We start from the raw sequence: 19,047 nt of genomic DNA, 5'->3' as shown, positions 1-19,047 counted from the left end.
TTTAGTATAAGTCATAGGTGGCTCAAATGATTGGTAACATGCTACAGAGATTTTCATTCCTAAACAATCAGTTTGAATCCAGCCCACGTGGCAGTAACAGAGTTATTACTGTCTGAGGGCTGTAGAGTGGCCTGCATGAAGTGACCTCCCCAACTGCATGCCCTGGGAAGGACTGGGCAGGCAGCTGGTGCATCCGACAGAGTTATCACCTCCTCCTGCTTCTTTTTAGTCTTGCTTTCAGTATGGGGAAGCTTAGGTGATAGAGTGGTGGTGTCTGCATCTGACACCTCACCCAACCATGTGCAGCTCAGAGAGGGAACATTGCCCTTGGCAGAAGTTTGTGACGGGGACTTGTTAAGATGCCCATGATAGCCTTTGCGACTCTCACTTTGGGGCTTCTCCAGCACTGGCTACACATAAGGAGCCAAGGTGCAAGAAGGGCTAGATGGGGTTCTCACTGCTGTGAAGGGCATTGCACTGTTGAATCCGACAGACCTGGGTCAGACAGGCCATGTGGCTGGAGAGCCTCTTCTACGAGGAACTTGCAGAGGTGGAGGAGGTGAGCCTCATGGGTCCACTTCAGAAAGGAGCAGCAGATGTCTCTGTGGACAGCTAGATAGGTTTCCCCAAAGCAATAGTGGCAGTGGCAGTGCTCGTCACTCACAGAGAATGAGTAAGGGCATGACACGCAATTCCTGAAACCTGGCATGTGCGGCATAGTCCCTCAGAGAAGCAGAGGGAGATCCTGGCCCCAAATAGGGTAAGGGTTGAGAGTAACTACACTAATTAACAGAACTAACTAATTATAGGAAGAGAAAAAAAGAGAAACACTACCTATGTACAGCAGAAAAACAGGGCCAGCCCACAACATTTTGGCACCTGAGGCAGGGAGCTCAAATGACGCCCCCATGCCTCCTCGCTTGGGCCAAAACTTTGAAAGGTCTCAATTCTGCCTTCTTCTTGTTCTACTCCTCTCATGGCACTGCTCTGCTACCTACCCCAGTAAAGGAGACCGAACAACTTAAAATACCTTGTTCAAAAATTTTAAGTAACACTTAATTCTCAAACGCCTGAACAGCAAATGTAACTTTTCTTGTCTGCATAGTAAACACTGACATTTTAATCTGTTTGAATAATCAAAGTGGTGCTTTCTGTGCCTTCCTGGTTGCAAAGATTTGAACTGCTTCCTGAAGGTCCACAGTCTGGGCCAGGTCATGCTCTATTGAGATGGTTGCAAGGCCGACCAACCTCTCCTGTGTCATTGTGGAGTGTAGATGTGTTTTTATTAACTTCAGCTTAGAGAAGCTGCGTTCTCCACTGGCAACTGTTACAGGAAGTGTTAGAAGTATGCGCAGAGTAACAAGAGCATTTGGAAAGAGGGTGGTCATCTTATTTGTGCACATATATTCCAGAACAGCCTTTGGAGTTGATCCTGCTGAAATGTATCTTGAAAGGGCTTTCAGTTCATCATCTAAATCACTCACATCAATATTGCGCATGTCATCATGTGTCAACACTGTCTCTAGTGCCCTGCATTGCTGGTGTAGGTCTTCTTCAGGTATAGTGAGGAGTTTTGGGATATCATACAAGTCCCAAATATACTGTTGCGCTCCTTGAAATGCACGAAATGTTCTTCAACTGACTGTATTGCACAATCTAGCACCTGGTTAAAGAGTTCAACTTTGAATTGTTGTTTGGAGTCTCTTATGGGATTATCCCGTGTCTCGTAATCAAAATGTTATCTTTTTCGGTGACTCTTGTATTCTTTCATGGGTGGGAAAACAGCTTCAGTGTGAAGTTCTTCTGCCATCTTCTGTGCACTCTTCAGAATGTTTTGAAATCCCTCATCTGACAGGTAAGACTGTAGGTATGACTTTGCTTTGTTTGGTTGTTCCATTGCTCTAGATATATCAAGGTCAACACCTTGGAATCTCTTGCTTACAAGATTTATTTCAAACAGTATGTCATGCCACAACACTAAGCCACACAGAAATTTGAAGTTATGTATGTTTCTGGTGATTCCATTTTCTTCTGCCATTGTTCTCCTACGAACAATTCCTGTCATAACATTATGCTCCACAATGGCAACTATGGCATCATCTATCTTCCCAATTTGGTGTTTGATAGGCTTTATTGCCTCCACTTAACCTTCCCATCATGTAGCACTCAAGTTTCAGTGTCAGAGAGGATGTTCCCAGATGTTGCTTCAAAATTTGCCATCGATGAGTTGATGCAGAGAAAAATACATAGATGCTTTGAATTGCATTAAAAAGTTCAGCAGCCTCACTAGAAGCTGATGCTGCATCACTGACCACCAAGTTCAATGAATGAGAACTGCATGGGACAAAAAAAGCTTGAGAGTTTAACTCTCGGATCCGTGTCTGCACTCCTCTGTTCTTTCCTCTTGTGTTGGCATCATTATCATAGCCCTGACCTCTCATGTTAGCTATCACAGTTCCTGTATCTTCCAGCTTTTTAAAAAGCACATTTGTCATAGTAGCTCCTGTTGTATGATCAATGTCAATAAATTCTAGAACATGCTCTCTGACAGTAACCATTGCAGGGATATTTTCACTAGGTTCTGTTGTTGTTTCAAAACATACCATTAAAGTCCTTTGCTCCATATGGCTGATGTCAGGTGTGCAGTCTAGAATAACTGAGTAATATCTTGCTGACTTCAGATCTGCCACAATCTTCTGTTTGACTGTTGTTACCAGTAACGGTATGATCTATTTTGAGTTGTTTTTCCAAGGTATTAGTGTGTGTACATTTCTTGGGTGGTGACTCTTCTTAGATGCTCCTGGAGTACAGCATCAAACTCAGGACAACAGCTCCACAATTTTAAGGAAGTTTCCATAGCACATGCAGCTGATCTAAATGCCACGTAGTGCTAGGGTTTGGGTAGAAAGCATTCTCACAATGGCAATGAACTTTTTCAGAACATTTTGACAGAAAGAGACCCTGATGCAATCTTCTCTTGATGCAGATCATCTATGGCGGCCTTTAAACTTGGTCTCATCTCAAGCTCTTTCCACCTATGGAATGCTCTCTGGTGATTTGCTGCCTTCTCATAGCATGCCAGATTTTTAGCCAGATTTTTCCAGTCCTTTGTTCCTATAGAACCCAATGTGGCTGGAACACTAGACTGGAAGACTTTGCAACAAAAAAAGTATGCAGCATTCTGTGTTTTGGAGTACATAAGCCATGGCCTCTCCACTTTGTCACCATTGAGGATTTCACACCAGTAATGTGTTGGATGGAAAATTCTATTTTCATTGTCTTTGGGGAACGTGAAGTTTTTCACTTGCTGTGGCCCATGCAGTACAGAGAAATCCCTCAGGCTACTGCTCAAGTGAGTCCACAGTCCTGGATCATCTAGACTTAAGGAACTAAATTCAGCAGCAGCTGTTCTTGTGCCTCCACCACACTCTTTTCTGATCTACACTTTTCTTCAGGAATGTGCATGGTTACATCCATTTGAGATGGAGATATGGATGCTGCGGTAGCTGCCAGGTTACCTGCACTCTGACTAACTGGAAGATCAGGCATCTCCTCACGACCCACATCCTTACTGGTGCTGGAAGGCTCACCATGAACATTTGTGTCTATGTATCTCAGCTCCATCCTGCTTAGATAGAAAAGCTTCCTTTGCTTGCTTTCTTTTTCTGAGTGCTGCCACAGTGGGGCGTCTTCTTCTTTCATTCATGACTGTTCTTCTGTGCCAGCTATACTGGCTCTCAACACTCATTTGAAAGGGACAAATAAGGAGGCTGGTAGCAGGGCCTGAGTGAGGGAAGATATCATCATCTTAAGGGCCTAACTGGCTCCTATTACTTCAGTTGACTGCCTGTTCTCCTCAAGTGGGTTCAGGGAAGCAGCAGGAAACAGGAAGCTCCCTGAGAAGCTGGTGTTAATCAGTTCAGGCTCCTGGGGGTGCTAGAGAGGTACATAAGAGGGTTCTCCTTCTCTCTCTCCCTGCAGCTCTGACTGCTTTCTGTTATTCTCCCTCACCTTTTCTCTTGTCTGCCTGTTATGTCTCTTGTGCCCTCCTTCCTCCAGCAGAGCACTCCATCACCTTTGTGCATCTAGAGCAGAGAGAATACATATGCACCAGCAGCAGACACAATTTTCTACACTCTGGGTCCTAGTGGCGCCCCCCCACCCCCAGTCTGGCAGTTGAGGCTGCAGCCTCAGTTTGCCTCATGGTAAGGCCAGCCCTGTGGACAAGCATTCTTGCTGGCAAGCTATGAGTATGGAAGAACGAGGATTCTGACTCTGACCATGTGGCAGTAAGAGGGAACTGAGGGGTTATTGTCCCTCACAGCCTCATGTAACCTCGCTTGCATCACGAGGCTATGTATGGCACATGTGCGAGCCAACAGACACTGCTACAGAAATCTTCTGGCTCATGTGCGTCCATGTTTGGGACCATCACTCCAAGAAGAATCACTCTTATTATTTCAAAATGTTGCAGAAGAAAACCACAACTTTCCCTATTTTACTTTCACTTGCATTACATACTTCTGCTTCCCCTTCATTGCAACCAAGTTATTTAATTCACTAATTAGTTTAGTTTCTCAAATTTCAGAAATTTTGAGGTACAACTCGCCATAGTTATGATCCTGTTTCTACCTCAAAGAATCTGAGAGAAATGGAGGAGGTTAATGAACTGTTAACTAATTAGTTAACTAATGTTCATTAGTTAACTAATGAACTGAATCTCTCATACTTTTGGTGCTTTCTCATCACTAGTTAAGTAATAAGAAAAAAGATGTATGTGTGTCTTACACTGTTCCCCCACAGGGGCTAGGACTGACCTCTGCCAGAGGGAGGTAGCAAATTCCAGAATCAAGCTTCTCAGCACCATGTGCACACACACACAGGAATGCCCTGCCCCCAGAATGACAGTGGCAATATCCCAGACAATCACAATTGCTAGGACTGTTAAGAGAAGTAATCCATCTTTTTCCTGGATAAACTATTGCTGTTCTGTAATTTACATTAGATGTAAAAAAAAATCCCACCAAATTATAATCAAAATACAATAAAATATAAAAATGCTAATTTAAATCATTGCTTGGTTTGCTTTCCACTGATTTATTAAAAATCTCTCTCAATGAAGCTATTCATTATATTATTATTATTTAACTCACCATCACCAGCCATAGCTTAAAGAGGGGAGCAAAATTATTTATATTTCCCATCACTACACCCTCAACTGCTTCTCTGTTGAGCTCACACTAAATCAATCTAGAAATGAAATACACATGATACGTAAACACTTCTCATCTCTTACATTGTGCATAGACACACATGATGGGTGGAGTTTCATCTGTGAGGAATTTAACTTAGGGTCCTAATGAATCACTGGACTCCAAATCTATCAAGGAGATCATATTGTCTCCGTTCACATGTGAAGGGGTCAAAATCTAGGCAAGTATTACTCAAGGTAAGGTGAAGATAGTAGATTTATGAGAACGGTATCACCCACTTCCTCTGAAACCTCCTCTGAGTGGAGGCAGCCTCAGGATTCCCCTAACTGCATATCACCTAATGGAAATACAAGACGAGTGTGCTGGTGGCCCAGGGTGTTCCTTTCTCTTCTTCATGCTCATGAGTTTGTGTTGTGAGCACAGGGCATGAAGGATGCTCCAGCCAATTCTAAAATAACAGCTAGGAGATACACCTCCAAATTGTTAAGGGATGGAATTTTGGAAGGCCAATCCAAGCAACCCCTTGATCATCTGAAATCTGCACAAAACAAAAGTCCTTGAATTTCAAATCCTCACCTGAGTATAGGCCTAATTTCTGAACCCACAGAATACCCAGTTCTTTCTCTTCTCTACATTACATTTAAACAAAAGGCATTCCTTTTCTATGAAAACACCATTCTTCCCTGGAGGCAACAGTTGCACCCCTTTAGACCAATAACAGCCCCCCTCCAACAAAATATGAATATTATCCTTCATGTTCAGCTCTGGTTGGGCTTTTCTTGACCACTTGTATAGTGTTATTACTAGCTAAAATCTATAATTTACAAAAATTCAGCACAGTTTGTTCAAAGATGACATTTCTGGAAGGCGTTAGTCCAAAGATACTATATTGGTTTTGTCATAAACAGATAGCTAAGGGTTAATGTCTCTTCCACCTGAAGCACCTGACCAGAGGACCAATCAGGAAACCGGATTTTTTCAACTTTGGGTGGAGGGAATTTAGTGTAAGAGTCTTTGTCTGTCTGCCTGCTTTCTCTGAGCTTTGGAGAAGTACTTTCTACTTTCTAGTCTTCTGTTTTTAAGTGTAAGAACAAAAAGATCAGATAGTAAGTTCTATGGTTTCTTTTCTTTGGTATTTGCATGAATATAAGTGCTGGAGTGCTTTGATTTGTATTCTTTTTGAATAAGGCTGTTTATTCAATATTCTTTTAAGCAATCGACCCTGTATTGTATCATCTTAATACAGAGAGACCATTTGTACTTATTTTTCTTTCTTTTTATATAAAGCTTTCTTTTAAGACCTGTTGGAGTTTTTCTTTACTTCAGGGAAATTGAGTCTGTACTCACCAGGGAATTGGTGGGAGGAAGAAATCAAGGGGAGATCTGTGTGTTGGATTGCTAGCCTGATTTTGCATTCCCTCTGGGGGAATAGGAAAGTACTTTTGGTTTCCAGGACTGGAAACAGAGAGGGGAAGTCACTCTGTGTAGTTTCACAGAGCTTGTGTCTGTGTATCTCTTCAGGAGCACCTGGAGGGGGGAAGGGAAAAAGGATTATTTCCCTTTGTTGTGAGACTCAAGGGATTTGGGTCTTGGGGTCCCCAGGGAAGGTTTTTCAGGGGGACCAGAGTGCCCCAAAACACTCTAATTTTTTGGGTGGTGGCAGCAGGTACCAGGTCCAAACTGGTAACTAAGCTTGGAGGTTTTCATACTAACCCCCATATTTTGGACGCTAAGGTCCAAATCTGGAACTAAGGTTATAATAGGTTTAAATGAAAATGAATTAGCTTTGGGGGGGAAATGCATTAACTTTAGTGAAAAGACATGGCAGTGAATATAAATGAAAAAAAAATCCACATTATTTCACTATACTCTTTTGGCCTGAATTCACATGAATTGTTTTTTGTGAAGATAAATTGAATCCAAAGCTACACTACTTTATGACATTGTGTATGTATGAATTCCAGCAGGGGGGAAAAAAAGGTGAAAAAATGAAATAGATGTGAAAAATAAATCAGACGGCCTTAAGGTCCCCCTCTTCCCTGAGGATTTTACCTACTTACTTTTATTTATTATCTGATTTAAAAGACATTTGACGAATTTTATTTTATTATTTGAGGGGAGAGTGGCTAAATCAATTTTAAGCACTTAATGGGATTTCTGGTTTAAACAGGAACCTCTGAGCTGACTAATGCCTTTTTATTTTGCATATTCTACTGAAGCAACACTGTTCTACAATATTATTTGATTTTTTGTCTGACGGTGCTTCCCAGACATATCTTTATGAACAGCCTATTTCAGAAAATACAGTTCATAATGCCAAAACTTTATTTACTAAGATACTATTCATATACATAGGTTGAAGATATGGCTTGTAGTACCATGGCTTGTGTTATAACAAGTACAGAGCAAAATCAACAAGGAAATGCAATTAAAAACAACTGTGATCCATTCACAAAGGGAAAGCATTAGGATGTGTTGACCAATCTGGATAGTTAATCTGAGATTAGGGTGATTAAAGTAGCCTGGTTAGCTCTAAGGGCCTTATTCAAATTCCGCTGAAGGCCATGGGAGTCTTTCCACTGATTTTCAAAGGTCTTTGTATCATGCTTTAAGTGTTCTTACAAATTTTTCTATCAGAGAATACAAAATCAAACAAAACCAATGCAATAGTCCCCCTCTGCTTCTCAAGTACGCTTTATCCATTATTTTAATGAGTTTAAATTCTGCAACACCTCTTTGATCCAAATAATTTCTGCTTTTTACTAGCCCTGTCTAGTTTAATGTTGCAACTTTATTCCCTTGCTACTCTGCTGGAAGGCTGTCAAAATCAGCAGTGCTCAGATAAGCCTTGAAGCAGGAAGTCCTGACATAACCTCGAAGACGAGTGCACAATCACTGTGAGGCAGTGGGGAAAGGCAGTCGACAGGAAGATCTGAGCAATGGGAGAAGAGAGGGAGTATCCACGGTCATCAGGATAGTGGGTAAAAACAATTGGGTGAAGAGTACTCATTCATTGGAGCCTGCTGTATTATGTACCCTGGTAATCATGAACACATTGTTATCCACAAAACTGCACATGAACTATGAAACCAAAGATGTGTCTCTCTAATTTTTATAGTACAATATTTTAAAGGGTTAGCATATAGCAGCATAAGCCAAAGTCTTGTCTACCTCTATTAGGGTTATGTGCCATTTTAACTGTGACAAATAACTAATATATATAATTTATTAATATACCAAAGGAGGTGGGACATCCTGAACACTACTCAAACCAATAGATGAACTACCAATGAGTTTCTACTGTATCCTCTGGCACATCAATAGGGAATATATTCCTACGGATAGTTAACTAGACAGTTGATGATGTTATAATTCCACAGAAATGTAGCTCCTAATGCACTAGAAGGGTGCAAATAAGTGAACAATAAAGGTAGATTTTTATTTGAAATTCACATCCTTTAGCACTATCCCTATATTCTAGATAGACTATGTAGACTATCACATTTGTTCCCTTTTGAGGAAAGGCAAAAAATACGTATAGACCATCTTCTCTGTCCTATTTATATTCCTAATTATTTTTAATCAGGCAAAGTGTCTGAGAGGTGCTTTGGTAGAAGAAAAGAAAAGAAAAGGAAAGTAGTGACTATGTCCAAATGAAGTAGCTGATTGAACAAACCATAAAGGCATGCTGGGAAGCAACCATATTTACCATCAATTATCACAATTACCCTTCATTGTTGATTTTAAGATGTTGGCATTGGACTGAACTTATTCAAAATTTGTATCTTTATCTGAAACTTCCCAAAGTTTGTTTGCGACTTTGTTTGTCAGAATGGGATTTTGGGTCCAGGGATTTGGATCAGCTAACCATAAAGACTGTAATAAAGCATATCGTAACTGGCAGCAAAAATTGGATCCAGACTGAAACTTTCTCCAGGTTTTAGGATGGTCAAACATAATGCCCTATTTAAATAAATCCTCCATATTTTGAACAGCTTGATTAAAAAGTGGCATTTGTAATAATTTTGACTGAATATTAGCATTATGAGATATGAAAATTACTCCTAAAAAAGTAAGAAGCTAAACAATCAAAGGGACTAAAGATGTGAATTTGTCCCAGAAAATTCTGTATGTATAATTTTATACGCATACTGCAATGGAGCTACACTGATGTACATCTGATGAAGACCTACTCCGCTGTGTGTAATGGCTTATAATTTGCAAATGTTGCCAGCTCCTAGCCATTCAGGACTAGATTCACGTAGGCATTGCAATACTGAGTCTAAGTCCCCTAACCTTTGATGCCATGCTGCCCAGTAGAATCCACAACATCTAGTGAGTTGCTGAAGGATTCCCAAAAGCCAGCAAGCTGAGTGGGGAACCATATAAGCTAGCCAATAGGAAAGACTGAAGAGAGGAGTATGGCCTAAGCGCTACTCCTCAAAGGGACTTAGGCACCTATTCAGTTTGGGATACACAGCTGTGAACCATCTCATGGAGTTAGGCACGTAAGCCAGATCAGGCCTTTCTTACAAACAACTGAAAAGAATTCTGTACTAACATCACCTTAGAGCATGAGTACTGGATCAAGCCCCCCCAAAAAACAGCTTCCTGGGCAGAGGTGTCACCTGGCCTCTCACCCCTTCCTGGGTTCTCACGTTATATGCCCAGGCATCTTCCCTCAAGTACAGTTTCCCATCCCCCAATGCAGATCGTCCTCCCAGGCCAACACCCCCCACTCAGCATTCACAGACCACAGTAAGAACAGTCCCAGTTCATCACAGGGGCATGGCTCAGACTCTGGGTCTGTGTTGCAGCAGGCTTGCGAGTCTGGCTCAACAAGGCAGTGTTTCGGAGGCCCAAATTGGCAGAGAAAATGGGCTCAGAGATAGTCTCAGCACATCAGGTAACAGTCCTAGGGGGGGTCTCTGTGACCAAACCCGTCACAACCCCTTAACAATTTAACAATTATGAATACATTAGCCATAATGCTTTAATACTTGATTCCTATACAGTAGCACAAGCATGTATTGGGGACACTACAGATTACAAAGGGGTGAAACAATATCACTTCACTAAAAAAAAAAAGTACAATATATTTTAGAACTTGCTTTTAATAGCCACTATACTTTAATGGTCTGTCAGCATTTTCATTATTGAGTGGTTTATAACTCATTGTAAACACTGGATTGAAACTTGGTGCATTTTTTTTCTGTACAAATTAGCAGAAATCATTACATTCCATTTGTTTGGTGTGTATGTGTGGATTATTGTTTGTTCATTTTTTCAATTCCAAAATGCAAATGGCTGCACTTAGAACAATTCATGTTTAGAGTAAACAAATGCCTTTCATTCTTTCAAATAAATAATAATAATTATTATTAAGTGAAAACCTTTTATCCTGCCATTTTTACTTTGAAATAGTAACTGCTAAGCAATGGATATGCATGCTAAAGTCCAGAGTGTGAGTTAACAGGAGGGCTGAGTCACCAAAGACCTGCCTGACAAGCACAGCAGCTCACAGGGGACACTATGAGCAGAGAAAAACTGCAGGCATTGCACACTCAACCAGAGGGCACTTGCAAGAGGTGAGTGTACTCCTTTAGAAAGTCCATAATTTGATCGCATAGAGCATCCCTAATCTGCCTGGGTCGTCCTGCCACCGCTGTGATAGATATACTTTTCTGCTTGAATGTAGTAGATCAGCAATCCATTACTGTTAGAGCTCCATTCAGGGGCAAATGACTCACGTTTGGCTTCACAAAAGTTATGAGAAGCACAGCAGGCCACAATAATGTGAACCGCATTGATGACACTGGAATACAAATGTGTCTGTAATCAGTGCCAGTGGGATTTTCGTCTACCAAATGCATAATTGAACCACCATTCTACACCTGCCAAGAGTGTAATAAGACTTCTTTTGCTAAGCCTTCTGAGATCTGGATATGATTTCATAAACCAAGGCAAAAGGGGTGGGTATTTGAAGCTCTCCAAGTTAACAGTGGGGACAGTTACTCCATTTATGGCAAAGTCATTTGATGGGAAGAGTGTCCTAGCCTGTTAATGAATGTAAACTCCCAATGCTCAGAAAACATTGGCATCATGAATTTTTCAAGTGCAGCTCATATTGGCATCCATAAATTGGCTTCTTTGGTCCACTTATGGATGGATCACATACCTGATTGCCTTTGAAACCTCTGCAAACATTTTACCCATTGTTGACTTTCCAATGGTTAGCAACAGGGGCTGCTCTAGCTTTTTTGCCACTCCCAAGCACGGCAGTCAGGCAGCCTTCGGTATACCTGCTGCCGAATTGCCACCAAATCCGCGGGACCAGAGGACCTCCTGCAGGCAAGTCACTGAAAGCTGCCTGACTGCCGCCCTTGCAGGGACCAGCAGAGCGCCTCCTTGGCTTGCCACCCCAGGCATGCGCTTGGAGCGCTGGTGCCTGGAGCTGCCTCTGGATAGCAATGGACCTGTAGTAGTCTGGGTAGCCAGATGGTTATAGCTTCTAGACTGGTATGACCATGCTCATTTGTGTTTCCTGATGCTGGAGAGTTGGTGCAAGCTGCTCACAAAGTTCCAGAAATGTACCTTTCTTCATGCAAAAATTCTGGACCCACTGCTGGTCATCTCAAGTGTGCTTGAAGATGTAATCCCACCAGTCTGTGCTTGTGGGCCTGCACCAGAAGTGCCAGTCTATATACAGGCATCAGCGACTACCCCAGAAGTCACAAGTAGCTTCAGCTAATTTGATACTTCTATGTCTATCATCCCTTCTCCTTCTTTTCAGTCAGATTCCTTTGGTAGGTCAGAAACTGCCACCAGAATGTCCACCATTGTCTTGTGGGTGCTTTGCCCATTTGCTGAAACAGGAGTGAAAGCACAAGCAAGAGAAGCTGTTCAAATGGTGACTCTTCCATGTTGCAGACTCTGATTTCCGGGAACATGTAGACCCAAAAGGCAGCTCGGCGGGATGGGTTAATGGGCTGCAACAACTTCCTGTAACATTTGGGGTGGTCAGTCAAGTTTCCCCACACTGCACCAGAAACAGAGGCTGAGCAGGGCACTAGGAAGCCAGGGATATGGCAGATTGACTTTGGTCTGCGTACTGCACTGTAGGTTCTGGAGGCCTGGCTTTGGGGCCTGTGTCTAGAAGTTCTAAACCTAGAGGCAATGTACAGTGTGGATGTGCAACCTAGGGTTCATGAACTCAAGTCCCACTAACCCAGGGCTTCCATTGTAGAGTAGACATATCCAAAGAGTTATTTAAAAACATAGGGACAGATCCTTACCAGGTGCAAATTTATGTAGTTCAAATTGATTTCATGCTATGCCCATTTACACCACTGGAGCATCTGGACCTCCTGCAGATGCGCCGCTGAAGGCTACCTGACTGCCATCCTCCCAGGGACCGGCAGGGCGCCCCCCCACATCTTGCCACCCCAAACACGCGCTTGGAGTGTTGGTGCCTGGAGCTGCTGCTGGTCCTCAGTGACCCCCAACCTTCCTGCTGAGCCTCCCCTTTTGGAGTCAGTTCAGTGACCACAGCTCCCCACTGAGTCAGTCCCAATGCAGCCCCCTTCCCTGGGTACCGCAGTTCTAATTCCCTTCCCGGCACTATATTGCCCTGGGCCACTCCCTGTATCCAGTCATAGTTAAATTCCAGCAGTCAGCTAGAAGCTCCTTTCTCGTTCCTCTTATCTCTGCCAGTAACTAACTGCTTAGTCCCAGCAGCGACAAATCTGTCCAATCCCGTCAGCTCCTGCAGTCAGCCAAGAACACTTCTTGCTCCCCTGATCCTTGCCAGTAGACTACCAGTTCTGCAGCAGGCTATTACTCTGGAAGGTCATCAGAAAATTCCTCAGAGCAGGGACTCAGAATGTGCTGCAGCTTTGCTTCACCAAAGTCTCCTTGGAGGCCAGTTTAAGTACAAGAGTCACTTTGCCAGCGTGATCTGGTGTTTGCTGGCTCCCCTCTGGTCCTATAGTAAATTCAAGAAGGTGACCATCCCGGAAGATCAGGCTGCCTCAGTACTAGCACCAGGTCAAACTCCTCATAAAAGGGGCAGGATGATTGTGAGTTCCCATAGGTGCAGTTCTCATCTTTGGATTTCAGGTAGTTGTTCCTGAGCTGTTTAATCCACTCCGGGCACTGCTCACTAAGCCAACGAATCCTCAACACTGCCAACTTCATTGATTCACATGTTCAATATGAGAACTCTTGTTAAAATTGAACTGTTTGCTTGCCTCACACTAGAGATTAACCAAAATCTGGCTGTATTCACGTGACCAGCTAGCAGCACGTTTGGAAAAGGAATTTGTGTTGGTTGCAATTAGAAACATAGGAGAAGGGTCACTCTGCTTTCAGCTCAGCAGTCAGAACAAAATGGACGGGTTAAATGCTGCACAGCTGTACTTGAACCGAGTGGGATGTGGGAGTGGGTTGCTTCCATCTTGGCATAGAAAGGATATTGTCCCATGGGATTGTGGGGTACCATTGGAGGACGCTCAGGACTTGAGACTGGAGGGCCCAGTCATGAGCTCTGTCCACAATGCTAAATGATGGAGTTTAGGCCTAAGCCACCTCGGGACTCAGGCTCAAACCCTCCACCCCTGCAGGGCCCTGGGGCCTGGCCAGAGTAAGACACAATTGTGTGTTGACAGGAGGGGAGTTTGAGCTTGAGTCAGAGCCCAGACTTATAGCCAGTGTTACATGTCAGTGTAACATGTTAGGTCTATGTACAGTACATTTAAGCAATAAAAACAGAGACACAAGGCTTTTCCTGGGGATTAACATCCTCCTTGGAGCTGATGATCCTTGGCATTGGTAAGGGTCATTAACCCCAAAGACATGCCCTGTCTGAGGTTGTTATTGAAAGGGCAGGAGCTGGGGAAGAGAGAATAATGAATTTATTTTTCCTACGTGGTGACAATTCTCTTAGGTACAATATGTAGAGGTATTACTAGAAAACATGTATCGTTAACAGTTACTAATCAGGCTGAATTATCTTCAGGAATTCTACCAAACATGTATAGTATAATACAATGTATTTTATTTGTTTTCAGTGTCTTGAACACGGTTACCAAATGTTCTATAAAGTTAGTCATAAGTAAAGAAGGAAGAGACTGTAAAAAATGAAATTTAAAGAGAATAAATGATTTTGTAGCTCAAGGGGATGTGAAGGGAGAGGTCAGGAAAGCAGTACTAGATAGATGGGCAAGGAACATGAAAAGAATGAGAAGGAAATTGTAGGGAGAAGACCAAGACGGGAGAAGCTAAATAGGCAAGAGGGAAAATGGAAATTACAATCTGGCCTAAGAAATGTTTAAAAGCTCTTTCATCTTTATGGCACCCTTTGAGTGCTTGCAGAAAAATACAATTCTTCTGAACTGCCAGATACAGAACTGCCTAATGGAAATATTTAAAATGATATTTCCTTTATGTCTAGTGTTTGGGATGGCTGACTCCACTCCAACATTACCCAGCTGAAGAAATTTAGTATAATATTTCCTACCATTAGAGCAGCAGCTCTTCAGGAACAAGAGAAATTGGGAAGTTTCTGCAAGAAATGGGCCACTAGATTAGACTTCAGGGAATAGTGGGGTAAATGGACTAATCTGTTGAGATATGCCTCGAGAAAGGCAGCTGTATTAAAATGTGTGGTTCCCTTTCTTTTTCTGCTCGATCTCTGCACCTGTTCTTTTTGTCATGCATTTCTTTGGCCACTACTTGGGAAAACTATTTTTAAATACATGGTGACATACACCAAGAGACCAGGTTTTTTATTCAGGTAAGCACTTAAGCACATGCTTCAAGTTTAGCGTATGCTTAAAAGCTTTCCTGAATCGAAATACCTTCCTGAATCAGGGCCTTAATTTGTATGTTATTTTCAGAAAAAAATCTCTCCGAAATATCCTTCTTTTGGTTTTGCTACATTTACTGACAGGAATCATGGGATGATATTGGGATTTGGAGACATTTGAGCACATTCCTTTTAATAAGTGATTTTTTCTTTGGCAACAGTAAGAGACTATTGTTCCACCTGTCCAGGGCAGGTTTAAATTTTTAAATAAAATGCTTGACATTTACCCCTTGGAGTTCTTTAAAGTTTGATGGAACTTTAAATCCTAGCTATTAGTTCTCTTCTCACTTACACTCAGAGGTGTAGCAAGTGCCCTCCGTACCCTCCGACTAGAGGGGGCCCCGCAAGGAACGGGGCCCCTAAAAGTGGCAAAAAAAATGTAAGGTATAACTAGGGAAGTGACATTTATTGACGCTATTGCACAATCCATGTCGGTTTTACTGACAAAACCGTGAAGTCATTATGATACATCATAATGCCATTGGCTACATCAGTTGTCTGTCGGTCAGTTTTGAATTTTAGTTGGATCCATTCAAAGAATGTGTATTTGCGTTCATAATGGCGGTCGGCGGATAAATGTTATTAATTTAGTTGTTTAGTTTTTTATCGTTTCCAATGCAGAAGCGTGCTTTGTGATGTCTAAGAGAATGGATAAGAGCGGAGCTAGTAAACAAAAGGCAGCAAAAGATGCTGAGAAGGAACTTGAGAAAATTCCAAAGTTGTCAATGTATTTTGCGCTGCAATCCAACGTACAGGTACAGGCACATGAAACGGACAGCGCTACCAGCGACGAATCGTATCCAGAAGTATCCAGAAGTTCTTCAAGTGAGGTTGAAGGTGAAGCCAGTTGTTCTACCAAACAAACTGTGACAGATATTCCAGCTGCTGCCAGGAAAGAAGTATCTGAATCTGAACCACTGACTGATGATCCAGGAGATTGGCCGTCTATAATATCGGACAGGTAAGTGTGTGACATTGTTGCACGTGGTCCACCGCAGCAGAATGAAAGTTACGAATTTCCATTTAAGAGGAAAGACGGAGGTTCACAAGTACTCATTTCTATCGAACCATGGCAAATGGCGAGAAAATAAGACTTTCATGGTTAATGTACTCAGTTCAGAAAGATGCCATTTTTTGTTTTTGTTGTAAATTATTTGGCACTGGCGACATACCGCTACGTCGTGGAACATCTGCTTGGAAAGCACTGTCAAAAAGACTTCAGCAGCATGAAACAGGCAAAAGTCATCAAGACTGTATGGTGAAATGGTTTGACCTTTGGTCAGGCATAGTAAACCGTACATCTATTGACCAACTCGAATTGCAGACTTTTCTGAAAGAAAGAGATTTCTGGAGAAATGTTGTCAAATGCATGGTTGATGTCGTTATTTTCTTGTCCGAAAGAAACTTGGCATTTCGAGGAAGTAATGAAAAGCTCGGCCATCCTTCGAATGGCAACTTTTTGGGACTGTTTGAATTGCTTGCAAAGTATGATACTGTCCTCAGCAAACTTTTACAGAGGATTAAGAAGGCAGAGACACATGTTCAGTACCTCAGTCCACAGATCCAAAATGATCTGATTCAGCTTGTTGCCAGTAACATTCAAGAGGCCAACATAGCGCAGCTTAAAAAAGCAAAATATTATTCAGTTATTTTGGACTGTACTCCCAACGTGTCACATGAAGAACAGATGTCTGTGGTGTTACGCTTTGTTGAATGCAACGGTGAAGATGGTGTCAATATTCGTGAAGCATTTGTTGGTTTTCTTAATGTTCATGATACAACAGGCGAGGGCTTATTGAAAGCGTTTCTTGAAAAGGCGAACAACTTAGGAATAGACATTGCTGACATGAGAGGCCAAGCTTATGATAACGGCGCAAATATGAGAGGAAAGAATAAAGGAGTTCAAGTCCGCATGCTAGAAATAAATAACCGTGCCTTGTATGTACCATGTGGAGCTCACACTTGGAATCTTGTGATCTCAGACGCGGCAAAGTCATCGAAATATGCCGTTGACTTTTTCGGTCTGATTAACAGAATATACATTATCTTTTCTTCTTCACCTTCACGTTGGGTTATACTTCAAGAACATATGCCAATATCTGTTAAAGGGTTATTGGACACTCTTTGAGAGTCGAGAATTGATGCTGTGAAGCCATTGCGTTATCACCTTGAATTGTGCAATGCTTTGTCATCTTTGCGAGAATATGCGCTCGAAAAGAAAGATGGCAATACAGCAGCAGAAGCCGGTGCGCTTTTAGACCTTGTTACTACGTGGCCTTTTGTTCTGACTGTGTACATGTGGTACGATATACTATTTCACGTCAATAAAACCAGCAAATTAATTCAGTCACCAGATGTGTCAACTGATGTACTGCAGGCAGAAGTCGGTGCTACAATGAAGTTTTTGGAAGACTATCGAAATACAGGATATAACTCTGTGTCACAAATGCACGTGAAATAGCAGAGCATATGGGTATTGAGCAGGAGTTTCCAGAAATCAAGGTGCGACGTTAAGAAGAGAATGTTTGATTACGAATGTGCTGATGATTCGAGTCGTCTTTCTGCTGAAGAAAAATTCAAATCGCAGTTCTTTCTTGTTCTCACTGATCAGGCCATATCTTCTGTTTCGTCGCGATTTGACCAACTCGTGGAGTGGTATAAGTTGTTTGGATTTCTGTACAACGCTAACAGCCTGAAACAGTGTCACAGAGAAAATGAACTGGAGAATCACAGCAAAAATTTTGAAAGAAAAATGGGAGACATTGATGCCAATGAACTCATAATGGAATTGAATCATTTTATTTATGTCATTGAGAAAGAGAGAGGACTTGTCACTGCAAACAATTTTTTAACGTACATATACAAGAACAGCCTTCAGGAGATATATCCAAATCTTTGCATTTGCATCAGAATTCTTCTGACCGCACCAGGAGCTTCAGTAGAATGAAACTGATCAACAATATCCTGCGCTCAACCATGACAGATGATAGGCTTTCTGCGCTTGCAGTTATCTCAATCGAAAACAAGATTGCCAGATCTCTGGACTATGACGCATTGATTAACCAATTTGCGGAGAACAAGGCTCGAAAGAAGCGCTTTGCTTAAATACGGAATACATGTACACTGTAGGCCTATGTATACATAATATGAACCCTGTATATTGTATAAAATAAATACCACATTCCAGTTTCTGCATTGTAAGGGGCCCCGGACATATGTTCGGAGGGGGCCACATTCTTTGTTGCTACAGCCCTGCTTACACTAGAGTAAACCAGAAGTTGAAGGTAGTGTAAAACTGGTATAACTGAGAGGATAGTCAGACCTTAGATATTTTATTCAGCCTAGGGCAATGATGACATTGAGGCCTGGTCTACACTACGTGTTTATACCTATTTTAGCAGCGTTAAACCGATTTAACGCTGCACCCGTCCACACAACGAGGCCCTTTATATTGATATAAAGGGCTCTTTAAACCGGTTTCTGTACTCCTCCCCGAAGAGAGGAGTAGCGCTGAAATCAATATTACCATATCGGATTAGGGTTAGTGTAGCCGCAAATCGACGGTATTGGCCTCCAGGCGGTATCCCATAGTGCACCACTGTGACCGCTCTGGAAAGCAATCTGAACTCAGATGCACTGGCCAGGTAGACAGAAAAAAAACCCTGAACTTTTGAATTTCATTTCCTGTTTGCCCAGCTCTGATCAGCACGGGTAGCGATGCAGTCCCAAATCCAAAAAGAGCTCCGGCATGGGCTGTACGGGAGATACTGGATCTGATCGCTGTATGGGGAGACAAATCTGTTCTATCAGAGCTCTGTTACAGAAGACAAAATGCCAAAGCATTTGAAAAAAATCTCCAGGCTGTGATACAGAGTCCACAGCACAGTGCTGTGTGACATGCATAACGGAAAGCCAAAGAATCAAATGGACGCTCATGGAGGAAGGGAGGGGGGACTGAGGACTCCAGCT

This window comes from Gopherus flavomarginatus, chromosome 1 (assembly GCF_025201925.1).
Source record: "Gopherus flavomarginatus isolate rGopFla2 chromosome 1, rGopFla2.mat.asm, whole genome shotgun sequence".
Classification (NCBI taxonomy): domain Eukaryota; kingdom Metazoa; phylum Chordata; order Testudines; family Testudinidae; genus Gopherus; species Gopherus flavomarginatus.
Note: the sequence above shows the minus strand (reverse complement) of the source record.